The following is an 11179-nucleotide window of genomic DNA, read 5'->3' as shown; positions in this document are numbered from 1 at the left end:
GGTTTTTAGTGACTAAAGATTCAGAAGTAGTTCATCACTCTTCCTAGTCTGTCTTTGTCTGGAAGTTCATCTGAAACCTGTCCACCATTGGGGACCCTGCTGGTATTTTAAAATATCAGTGGCATAGCTTCCAGAATAACAGCAACTCACAAGCCACCACAGTATGACAAACTGACAGACAAGTGGGGGCAACTGCTTCCCTTTTATTATGGGCGAGTCTTCAATTTACCCTACAGCAACAACCTCCAGATAAGTCAAACTTGCAGAAAATTAAGTCCTTATCCATGAGCATTGGGAATCTGGCACCAGCTCATGCCACTATTCTACTTGTTTATTTTTTATTTATTTTTCAGAAGTAGTCTTCCTCTCCTTCTGAAACCTGTTGACCATGGCTTTGAAATACCAGTGGCAGAGCTTTCAGCCTCACAATTTTCAGCAGCATGCAAGCCAGCACAGTCCGACAAACTGACAGAGGAATGGTGGAAGGACATATATAACAGAAATAAAGAAAATATTTTTTCTTTAACAAAAATTCATTAAATTGGAAAGAAAATGGTAAAGTAAACAAGTAAAGGAAATCCAACACACCATGGGTATTGAAAAACAAGGAAAGAAAAAAGCTTAAACAACATGGGGAATTGTTGTGAAATGCTGTCTAGTCTATTACAACTCACAGCAACTCTTCTTAGGGTCTCTGAGCTTTTCAATCTCATGAGAGTAGAGAGAATTGTTGCTATTCCTGTTAGTGTCGTCGAGTCATTTCCTACTCTTAGTGACCCTGTGTGGGGTTTCCAAGTAGTGACTAGTGGGTTTGAACTGCCAACCTTGCCATTAGCAGTCCAGTGTTTATCATACAGTATGACACCATGGCTCCAATATGGGGGATAGAAGGACAGAATTGAAACAGCAAAAATTATATGGTGTCAGTAATAAAGACCATGTTATTAAGGATCTCTGGTAGCGTAGTGGTTACGAATCGGGCTGTGAACCGCAAGGTCAGCAGTTCGAAACTACCAGCTGCTCCGCGGGAGAAAGATGAGGCTTTCTGCTCCCGTAAAGATATACAGCTTCGGAAACCCTGTTCAGGGTCGCTATGGGTTGGAACCGACTCGATGGCACTTAACAACAACAACAATATGTTCTAACAATAAAAAAAATGTTATTTAACTATAAAAGTTGGATAGAGAAAGTCGGGGTGGAGATTATAGAGTAAATACAATGATCTATAATATATAGATAATAATATCAGAGACAAAGAATATCATTTAAAGTTATTTGTTGTTGTTGTTGTTATGTGCCGTGAAGTTGGTTCTGACTCATAGCGACCCTGAACAGGGTTTCCAAGGTTGTAAGTCTTTATGGGAGCAGAGAGCCTCATCTTTCTTCTGCGGAACAGCTGGTAGTTTGAACTGCTGACCCTGAGGTTCACAGCCCGATTCGTAACCACTATGCTGCCAGAAAATAATGTAAATATGAGCATATATAATGGTATAAAGATAAATACTGAAGAAGCATTGTCCAAAATTGAAGGGTTCAGGGGAGAAGGCAGGTGTCAAGGATGTGACAATAAACTTCCTGTATCATTTTTCACATTAGGGAGAAATAGATATTGTCTCTAAAGAAATAAATGAATAACGAAAATCGTGGAAGAATTGATACATTTGAGTTGTGGTGCTGGAGAATAATACTGAAAGTACCATGGGTTGCCAGAAGAACCAGCAGGACTGTGTTGGAAGAAGTACAGCCAGAGTGCTCCTGAGAAGCCAGCATGGTGTGACTTAGCCTTTCATACTTTGGGCATGTTATCAGAGGGACATCATGCTTGGTAAAATGGAGGGTCAGAGGAAAATGAGGAAGACCTCCAGTGAGATGAATTGGCACAGTGGCAGCAGTAATGGGCTCAAGCATAACAACGATTGTGAAAAAGGTGCAGGACTGGGCAGTGTTTCATTCTGTTGTGCCTAAAGTTGCTATGAGTCAGAACTGATTTGATGGCATCTAACAAGGATAACAACAAGTTGTCTGTAACTCAGATATTTATAATCTGGGGACTGCATGTACAGTAAAATTTTTCAGAATCAGAGTGATGTTCACTGTAAAAGCATTTATAATTTTGTTATGCTGAAATCTTTTTTTATTAAATGCTGGAGAAAATTGTGGAAGTAAAAGCCATTAGTATATAATTGATTTTTTGACATTTACAAAGCTCCCAAATTCAGGACTTACTGCATTTAATCCCAACAGGTAAAAATGGAAGAGTCAACCACAACTCTAGTAATATATATTTTTCTCTACGCTACTTGTTTCTCAAAGCTGAAGGACTGAACTTTCCTAACCTGAATGTCCAAGGTTAAGGTGCTCCTGTCCAGGACTCCTCTAAGGATGATGGAAACAATACCTAATGGAGCTACTCCCTGAAGAACTACTGCTAAGACAACTTCACTGTACACTATTTTGAAATAATAGAAAAAACAATTCTTTCCAAGCAGTCTTGTAGAATATTTCACTGGAAGTAGTCCACATTTGGTAGATGATGTAGGTGTCTTCTAAAAGGGGTATCCAGTTTTGGATCCACTATTTGAATAGCTTAACCTCTGTTTGGGTTGCCTAAACTTTGCCAGGAAGACCTGGATAGCACAGTCCGTTAAGCATTTGACTACTAACTGAAAGGCTAGAGGTTTCAAAGTCACCCATAAATGCCCCAGAAGAAAGGTCTGACTATTAGCTTCCAGAAGGCTGCAGCCATTGAAAACCCTATGGAAACCCTTGAAAAACCCTACTCTGCACACATGTGATTGCTGTGAGTCATAATCAACTCAGGGTAATTTTTTGGGGGAGGGGGTAAACTTTGTTGCTATTGTTAAGTGCTATCAAGTCAGTTCTGACTCATAGCAACTCTGTATAGGGTTTCTGAGGAGTGGCTGGTAAGTTTGAACCACTGACCTCACAGTTTAAAGTGACCTTTTGGCTCAACGCATTATCTTGCAGCGCCACACCAGGACTCCCTATGGTTATGTTGTTGTTGTTAAATGCCATCAGGTTGGTTCTGACAGTGGACGCCAAAACAGAGCAAGCACGTATATTTTAAAGAGATCTGTCAGGTCAGTACCTATTTGGCCTCATTAAAGTAATCCATCTGAGTTACACCTGTACCGTCTCTAGAATTATCTTATTTAAGGCTGATTCCTAGCTTCTAGATTACTAAGGAGCTCTGGTAGCATAGTGGTTACGAATCGGGCTGTGAACCACAAGAGCAGCAGTTTAAAACTACCAGCTGTTTCATGGGAGAGAGATGAGGCTTTCTGCTCCCGTAAAGATTTACAGCCTCAGAAACCCTATGTAGGGTCGCTGAGAGTCAGAACCAACTCCACGGCATAAAACCACCACTACCAGATGTACTATGCTTAATAAGAAACCATACTTTAAGGTGTGGTGTGCACTATAGGATAAGCACTGGACTGCTAACCACAAGGTTGGCCATTCAAACCCACTACCGCACCTTAGAAAACCTGTACAGGGTCACTATGAGTCGGAACTGCAATAATGTAGTTTGCTGGCATTTAAATATCACAGATTAAGCTAAAGTTGAATGGGCCCACAAAATGATTTGTTGTCTGTCAGTCATTTTGTTAAAATTAGGGGGAAAAAAATGATTTGACCAAAATTAGGAGCTCTGGTAGTCTAGTGGTTACGAATTGGGCTGCTAACCTCAGAGTCAGTTCAAAAGTACCAGCTGTTCCGCGGGAGAAAGAGGAGGCTTTCTGCTCCCGTAAAGATTTACAGCCTCGGAAATCCTGTACAGGGTCGCTATGAGTGGGAACCGAATCCACAGCACTTAACAACAACAACAGAGTCCTTGTAAACAAAGGCACTCTGGTAGCATAGTTGTTATGAGTTGGGCTGCTAACCTCAAGGTTAGCAGTTGGAAACTACCAGCCATTCTGTGGGACAAAGATGAGGCTTTCTGCTCCTGTAAAGATTTACAGCCTCAGAAACTCTATGCAGGGTTGCTACGAGTCAGAACCACTCCATGGCACACCACCATCGTGACTAGACATAGAGTCAAAGTCAACATGATCATAAATAATGTTTTTTTTTTTTCTACCATCTCTCCACTTGTTTACACGTGCTCTTAGGGCCACACCAGGTCATTAATGTCAATCAGAAAAGATTGTAAGATAAAATACAGAAGATCTCCCCCAGGAAAATCAGGAATTCATGTGGCAGGCCATATTGAGGTGGTGACTCTGACAAGGCATTCTGGGTCAGGGTTGGCTTTCACTCTGAGAAGGAGGCTTTTGAATCTTTTGGTAAAATTCCCAAACAAAAGAAGTAATGAGAAAAATGAATCTCTAAAAATCTCTAAAAAGCCAGCTTTTGGATGATTTTAAATAAAAACTTTTTTTTTTCCAACTCTGTCCTGAATTCTTTCATTTCAGACAGATCATAATTTTTTAGTTCTGTTCTTAGAAAGGATCACAAATATACATACAACTTTGATATCATGTTCTTTTTAGAAAAACAAGCAAAAGATTCATTTTTTAAATCATTAAAACCCAGAGACAGAATTCCTTTCCACTTGTCAGGGAATTTTTTTTGTGGTGAAGCCTTTAAAATTTGATACTGCAAAAGAATGACGGTAAAAGGGTGCGGCGTCTATTGCAATTGTATTAAAATTTTCCTTTTCCTTCACTCATTTAGCATGCCACAGCAATATGAACCTGTATTTCCCAGAAATACAGGCAAAGAAATGAGGCAGAGAACTTCGAAATTCTTAGGTTTTAGATTTTCATGTGGTTAATTGGGTTAAACACAATTACCAACTGGTTAGAAGGAAATAATTTATATCATATTATTGCAAGATGTACAGTTTAGGGCAAGGAAGGCCAAACTGTGCAATAATAGAAGCCAGAAATTGCTAGCCAAAGGGCTAAAGGACTTTAAACCAAGGCTGCTTTTTTAAGCTTTTATAATTGCTATAAATGGCTTTCCTCTCTTGCCAGCTGACATGCCTTGTGAATCTCTACTTCATGGTATCTTTGTAGATCTCTCAAAGGACATACTAGTACTTGAATCACAGCATCAAAAATTAGGATTGATTTTTTCCTTTTATTTTTGTACTAAGGACTTCACATCTAGTTGCAAAGAGACACATAAAGCCCTAGTATAGCTCTGGCTGCTTAGGAATAGCAAAAACAAGTGTGAACTCATTAATGTATTCTTCTACTAGGATATAAAAATGGCAAATGAAGGGAAATCTGATGGAACTATTCTATTAGGTTAAGTACGGAGAGCCAGGGGACAGTCTGTATTTGGGGGTCTAAATAACCTAAATGATATATTCCAAATCCCAAACCTCAAATCTAAAAGGTTACATGATCAATTTCACAGTGTTAGGTTTTACTTCCCGAATTCCTCATGCGTAGTCCAAGAAGGTTGGAAGTATTGACTGAACAATTTTTCCTTAGCTGTATTTCTTTTTTTTATACACTGAATTAAATTTCTGATCTGTCCACTAAAATGGAATTAAAGAAAAATCTCTTCCTAGAGTCTGACTTCTCAAACAATAACGACATAAAAACATTATCTGAGCATGTAAATGTTTTAAATTTCAAATTCAGTTTGTCCTCAAACACGTTTCATTTATCAACACATTGCCTATACGTAATCCTGGGTCTGCAGACAGATCATAAAACACCAATAATTTAATCAGATACTGTTATGGACAACTGATTTTGGCAGGGGTTCGGGAAAAATTAGTTCATTTAGAAAGCAAATCTGCTAGCTCCATTGCATGAAGCCTGGAGCAGTTTTTTCTTGTATACTCCACTGCCCTTTACTGTTGAGTTTGAACAGCCTTATTTTGCTTGCCTGAGAGTTGCAGACCATTGCTTTTGGCACAAACTCTGGCAGTTGCTCCATGATTACTACAGGATACTATTCAACCTACCCTTCCTATCTTCCTTTCCCATTTCTGCTATTGCCCCAAAGAAGCAAATCTAATGTCTTATACTGTCCTGAGACTTGTTCACCTGAATTCTGAAAGCCTACCAAGGTCTTTCCTGAAAAGTTTTGTAGTCATCAGTCTGTAGCTGTGCCAAGAGCTGCGTCCCCACCAAGAGCTTCCATAGGAACAGATTCTTTAGTTAAACATGCCTCTGGTGCACTGATTGGCCCCTCTATCATTGACTGTACACACTTAGACACATTGTTGTATTTGTTGTTAAGTGCCGTCAAGTCGATCCCGACCCATATCGACCCTGTATAGGGTTTCCAAAGAGCAGCTGGTGAGCTTGAACCGCTGACCTTGTAATTCAAACAGCTTTTCAGTCTAGTCTGGTGCATTAATCCACAGTGCCCCATCAGACACACTTTATTGTTGTTGTTGTCAAGTGCCGTTGAGTCGATTTAGACCCCTAGCGACCCTGTATAGGGTTTCTGAGGAGCAGCTGGTAAGCTTGAACCACCAATCTTGCAGTTCAAACAGCTTTGCAGTCTGATGCATTAATCCACAGCACCACACCAGGACTCCAGACACACTTTAGTAACTATTAAATGAATTGTCTTGCAAAAGGTATCAGACTTTTCATGGGCATTAAACGCCAATCATAAGCAATGCTTAAAGCTATGTTGTTGTTAGTTGTGATAGAGTCAGTGCAGCATGGCCTGTCTTCTAAAGGCCACTGTGTAGATTTGAACCACCAATCTTTCGTTAGCAGTCGAATGCTTGACCATTTGCACCACAAAGGGACTCCTGCTTAAGGCTAAAACATAGATTATTTTGCTTGGAATCGAGGTGATTTTCTTTCTTTTTTTTAAAGATTGATACATTTATTTACACATTTATTTTTTACAGTGTGCACACATGCCATGACTCCATGTAATTTAAAGAAAACTTAGCCCTTCAATATGAGAAACAATATTGAGACACATGGTCTCATCAATGTCTCGAGCCAGTCCTGAGATGGGAGTGGAGAGCATCTTGTTACAATAAACCCCATGCAGGTGACCAGTGGTTGACGAGGTTTATGAACCCCAGCCAGCTTACAGAGGGGCTGGAGATACAAAGCGTGCTGATGAGGATGACACTGATGTAGAAACACAAGTCTATGCAGAAGTCTTGTCAGGCGTGGCCACCCAATAATTTACATACACACATTTAGGGGCTCGAAGATTATTTCACAGCCCTTCCTTCAGCTGACAAATCAGGGCAAAGGCTCCCACCACCAGTATTCCCCAAGGACGACTCAGTCTGCAGGGCTGTTAGGGCAGCAGCAGCTGGACTAGTGGATTCAGCAAGCATCATGTTTACTGAAGTGGAGCTTTCAGGCTGAGGCCTGCTCTGTAAATCCATTTTCTGTAGCAGAGGAAAGCAGGCAGTCTACAGTAGACGAAGTGTCAGTAGCATTTTCTTGTTGGGTAACATAGCGGCCCTGGCTCAGATTCTGTACCTCTCCCCAAGCCCCCCTACAAGATTCCTAAGATTATTGGTTCTTTGCTCGGGCTACGTGGAGGTTTTGATGTATTGGCTGTAATCCAGGGATGCTCAAGTATTTCTTTTAGCATCCGCCTTTGTTTTAAAGATTATGTTTCAACAGTCTTGAAATGAGGTTCCTAGCTCCCATCGTTATCAAGTCAGGGAAGGAAAATTCAACCCGTGAAATCCTGTTGTAGGTCTCTTGGTATGTGCTTGCCTCAAAAGAAAGTTTCAGGACTATGAATTCATAGCAGAGGATGCCAAGGCTCCGGAGGTCTACCCTCTTGTCTTGCATGCGACCCTTGATCATCTCAGCAGACAGGTAATCAATGGTGCTGCCGAGAGTGGGTCTCCTGGAAGACTGGGCGTGGATTGACCACTAGAAATCTGCCATCTTCAGGTCATCAGTGGATCCAGGAATAAACTCTCAGGCTTAATGTCCCAGTGAATAGCTTTCTGGGCATGACAGTTAGAAAGGGTGTCTGCCAATTCTATGACGTAAGTAGCAGTTCTATGAGGTGTGTATTGGAGGACGAGCTAAACTCTGCTGGCATCATGGAAATAACCGTACAACCTGAGAATGTTGGGAAGCCTGAGGTGGGAGAGTATTTCTACTTCTCTTCTTACCTGATGTTCGACTCCTGCTTTCTCTGTTGTTGTTGTTAAGTGCCGTCTAGTTGGTTCCAACTCAGAGCAAACTCAGAGAAACTATATAAGGTTTCTGAGGTTTCCAACTCAGATAAACCTATATAAGGTTTCTGAGGAGCAGCTGATGAGTTTGAACCACTGATCTTTACATTCAAACTGACCTTGAGGTCTGGTGAAGTATCCCACAGCACTACACCAGGACTCCTGCTTTCTTTAGCTGAGCTTTAAATATCACTTTAAAAGTCAGAAAAATGTTTCTTTGTTTTTCTCCCACTAGATAAATATTACCAAATTTTCCTTTCCCCAGCATCTGGGCAATTTCAAGATCTTCCAAAGCCCATTGCCTATTTTTTTCTTTCTCCTTTTTTCTGTTTTGTTTCCAGTCCCTTTCCAGGATTGTTTCCAGAGGAGGGCAGCTGGGCCTGTTTGCTCTTTGGAGTGTTCTTTGATGGCCTGGACACAGGATGAGTAATGGTGGGCTTCCACTTCTGACTGAACTGTAGACCAGCTTTTGTGCTTGTGAAGGGGCACTTTGGGAGGAATTTGAAGGGCACAAGACCTGCTGTGCCTGGCCATGGCTTGCAAATAATGGGTTCTGAGAAGGAAATGGCAGCGTCACTGGGACTTGCTTTGGACCATCACCAAGGGGAAATGGTGGTCTTAATGGGTCTCAGAATGCAGTTTTCTTTGGATTTATCCATGATGCCTGCCACCTCCGACAGGAGGCCGCTAAGTCCTCCCCAGAGCTTAGCTGTTCAGGTAATTTTCTGAGAGGAAATACCAAAGTTTAGCAAAAAATGATGTTTTGTTTGATGAGATGGTTCCTCACCAAAACACTTGCCACTTGCTGTTGAGAATGAAGGTGACAACTGAGAACAAATAAAAAATGAAGTCTTGGTAAAGAAGATGTAAACATCTCTTAGGGGCTCTGCTTACTTAGTTTGGATCATGCTGATCAGGAAGGATCCCACTTCTCCAGGTGTGTATGTAAATTCATGAAGGTGACAAAAATAAATGGTAGCTCAGTCTCTCTAAGAAAAATATATAAATTCACTAAACTAAAGGAGTCCTGGTGTGGTGTTGTAGGATAAGCACTGGACTGTAAGATCAGTTTGAACTGCAAGTTGGGTTGTTCAAATCCACCAGCTGCTCCTCCGAAACCCTATATAGTGTTGGTATGAGTTGGAATCAATTTAACAGCACTAAACAACAACAACCTACTAAAGTAACACAAACCAAAAATGTGGGTTCATACACCAATTGTTACTTCCTCCTCACTAAGAAAACAATGGTAACTTTACAAAGGAAGTTGTTTTGATTACAGAACAGCCTGGATTGTCATCAATGTGTCCCTGGGGCTCTTGTTCTCACCATCTGCAGTGAATTGATTTCTGTCTTTTGCTCTAGGCCTTTATTACTAAGTTTTTATCTTGCTTTGGTTGTATCTAGCTTTCTGTCTCTCCAGCACCTTTGGAGTAAAAAATCCCTTCTAAGTAGATTTACAGCCTCGGAAACCCTGCTCAGGATCACTATGAGTCGGAAGTGACTCCACGGTACTAAACAACAAAGTGAGAATTAATCTCCCAATGCATGCCACCATGCCACACTGCTTACATAACTATTGAATCTCTTTGCCACCCACAATAGCAACGTGAAAATTTATAATTTAATTACTTAATGCACAGTGTCATGTCTATTCCACAATTTCCAAAATGAGGAACAATCAAACTGGATGAGGAACTCCTGAGATCGTAACTGCCACATAAAGGAACCACAGTATTTGACTAATTCTCAGTGTAGGTATTTGAAGACTTCTGCAGAAAATGGACAAAGATCACTCACAAGATGGTGGAGGGAGTAGGCAACTGCTCCTTTGATCAAACTGTCTTGCTGAGGCTTAGAAAGTTCCCTTTTGTGTCAGTTCTGCCTCCATCAGTTGGATCTGAGTAGACAGGCCCACATGCTCCCCTGTTCCCTGTTCAATGCCCAGGCTCTCAAATTATTGACCTCAAATAAATAAATGATTTATTTATTCATTCTGTATACTCCTTCTCTATGCCAAACCCTATACCAGGCATGAAGAATATTTGAGAGCATTTTCTAGGTGAGTGGAATGGGAGTGAATAAAAATGGAACTGGAATACCCATTTAAATGCATGTTAATGCAACATTTATCAGACAAACCAAAGAATAGCTATTGATCTCACATGTACTGAGTATCAGTGCTAGACAGTATGATGGTACAAATCAAAGCAAATATTTTTAACTTTCTTTATATTCCAGACTCTGCTTTTGTTATTTTTATTGTTGTTGAGTTCCATGGAGTTGTTTCCAACTATAGTAGCACTGTACAGGGTTTCTGAGAAGTAACTGTTGGATTTGAACTGCTGAACCTTGCAGTTAGTAGTACAGAGCTCATCCTACAGTGTCATGTCAGGACTCCAGCTAGGTCCTGGGAATATATCAGGTGAACTAGGTCATCTCAGGCTCTACTTCACAGAAGGGCGCCCTGGTAGCATAGTGGGTTACAAGTTGTGTTGCAAACCCCAAAGTCAACAGTTTGAATCTATTAGCTGCTCCATGGGTGAAAGACGAGGCTTTCTGTTGCCTTAAAGCTTTACAGTCTAGAAAACTTATACAGGGTCCCTATGAGATGGAACAGACTCCACAGCATCCAACTACCACCACCACCTCACAACACATATGGGCATTGTAGAAAGTTGGGAAAAAAAAAAAAAAAAGCAATGTGCAAGTATAACTATAAATTATTTTTTAAAATTTTATTATGTTTCTAGAGTCCCATACATGTTTCTTTTTGGATAGAAAAGGAATACTTAAGATGCATATTAAATTAAATATTATTCATTTTTTTAAATTAAAAGCATCTAGTAAGGTAGCATAGCATAGTGAATAAGAGAATAGGTTCTGGAGCAAACTCTAGTCTTGAATTAGGAAGGCTGTGTGACCTGGGGCAATTTAATTGACCTCTCTATATCTCAGTTTCCTTATCTATAAAATGGGGATGAGGATAATAACAATAGCCTACCTACTTCA

General features: G+C 40.5%; 1 pseudogene; it reads right to left on the bottom strand.

The window, feature by feature from the left end:
* Window positions 1–7467: 7467 nt before the first annotated feature.
* LOC102816013 lies at window positions 7468–8826 on the bottom strand (annotated as a pseudogene).
* Between the last annotated feature and the right edge of the window lie 2353 nt (window positions 8827–11179).

The sequence above is a fragment of the Chrysochloris asiatica genome, unplaced genomic scaffold (genome assembly GCF_000296735.1).
Source record: "Chrysochloris asiatica unplaced genomic scaffold, ChrAsi1.0 scaffold00146, whole genome shotgun sequence".
NCBI lineage: Eukaryota > Metazoa > Chordata > Mammalia > Afrosoricida > Chrysochloridae > Chrysochloris > Chrysochloris asiatica.
This window is presented reverse-complemented; position numbering and strand designations above follow the sequence as displayed.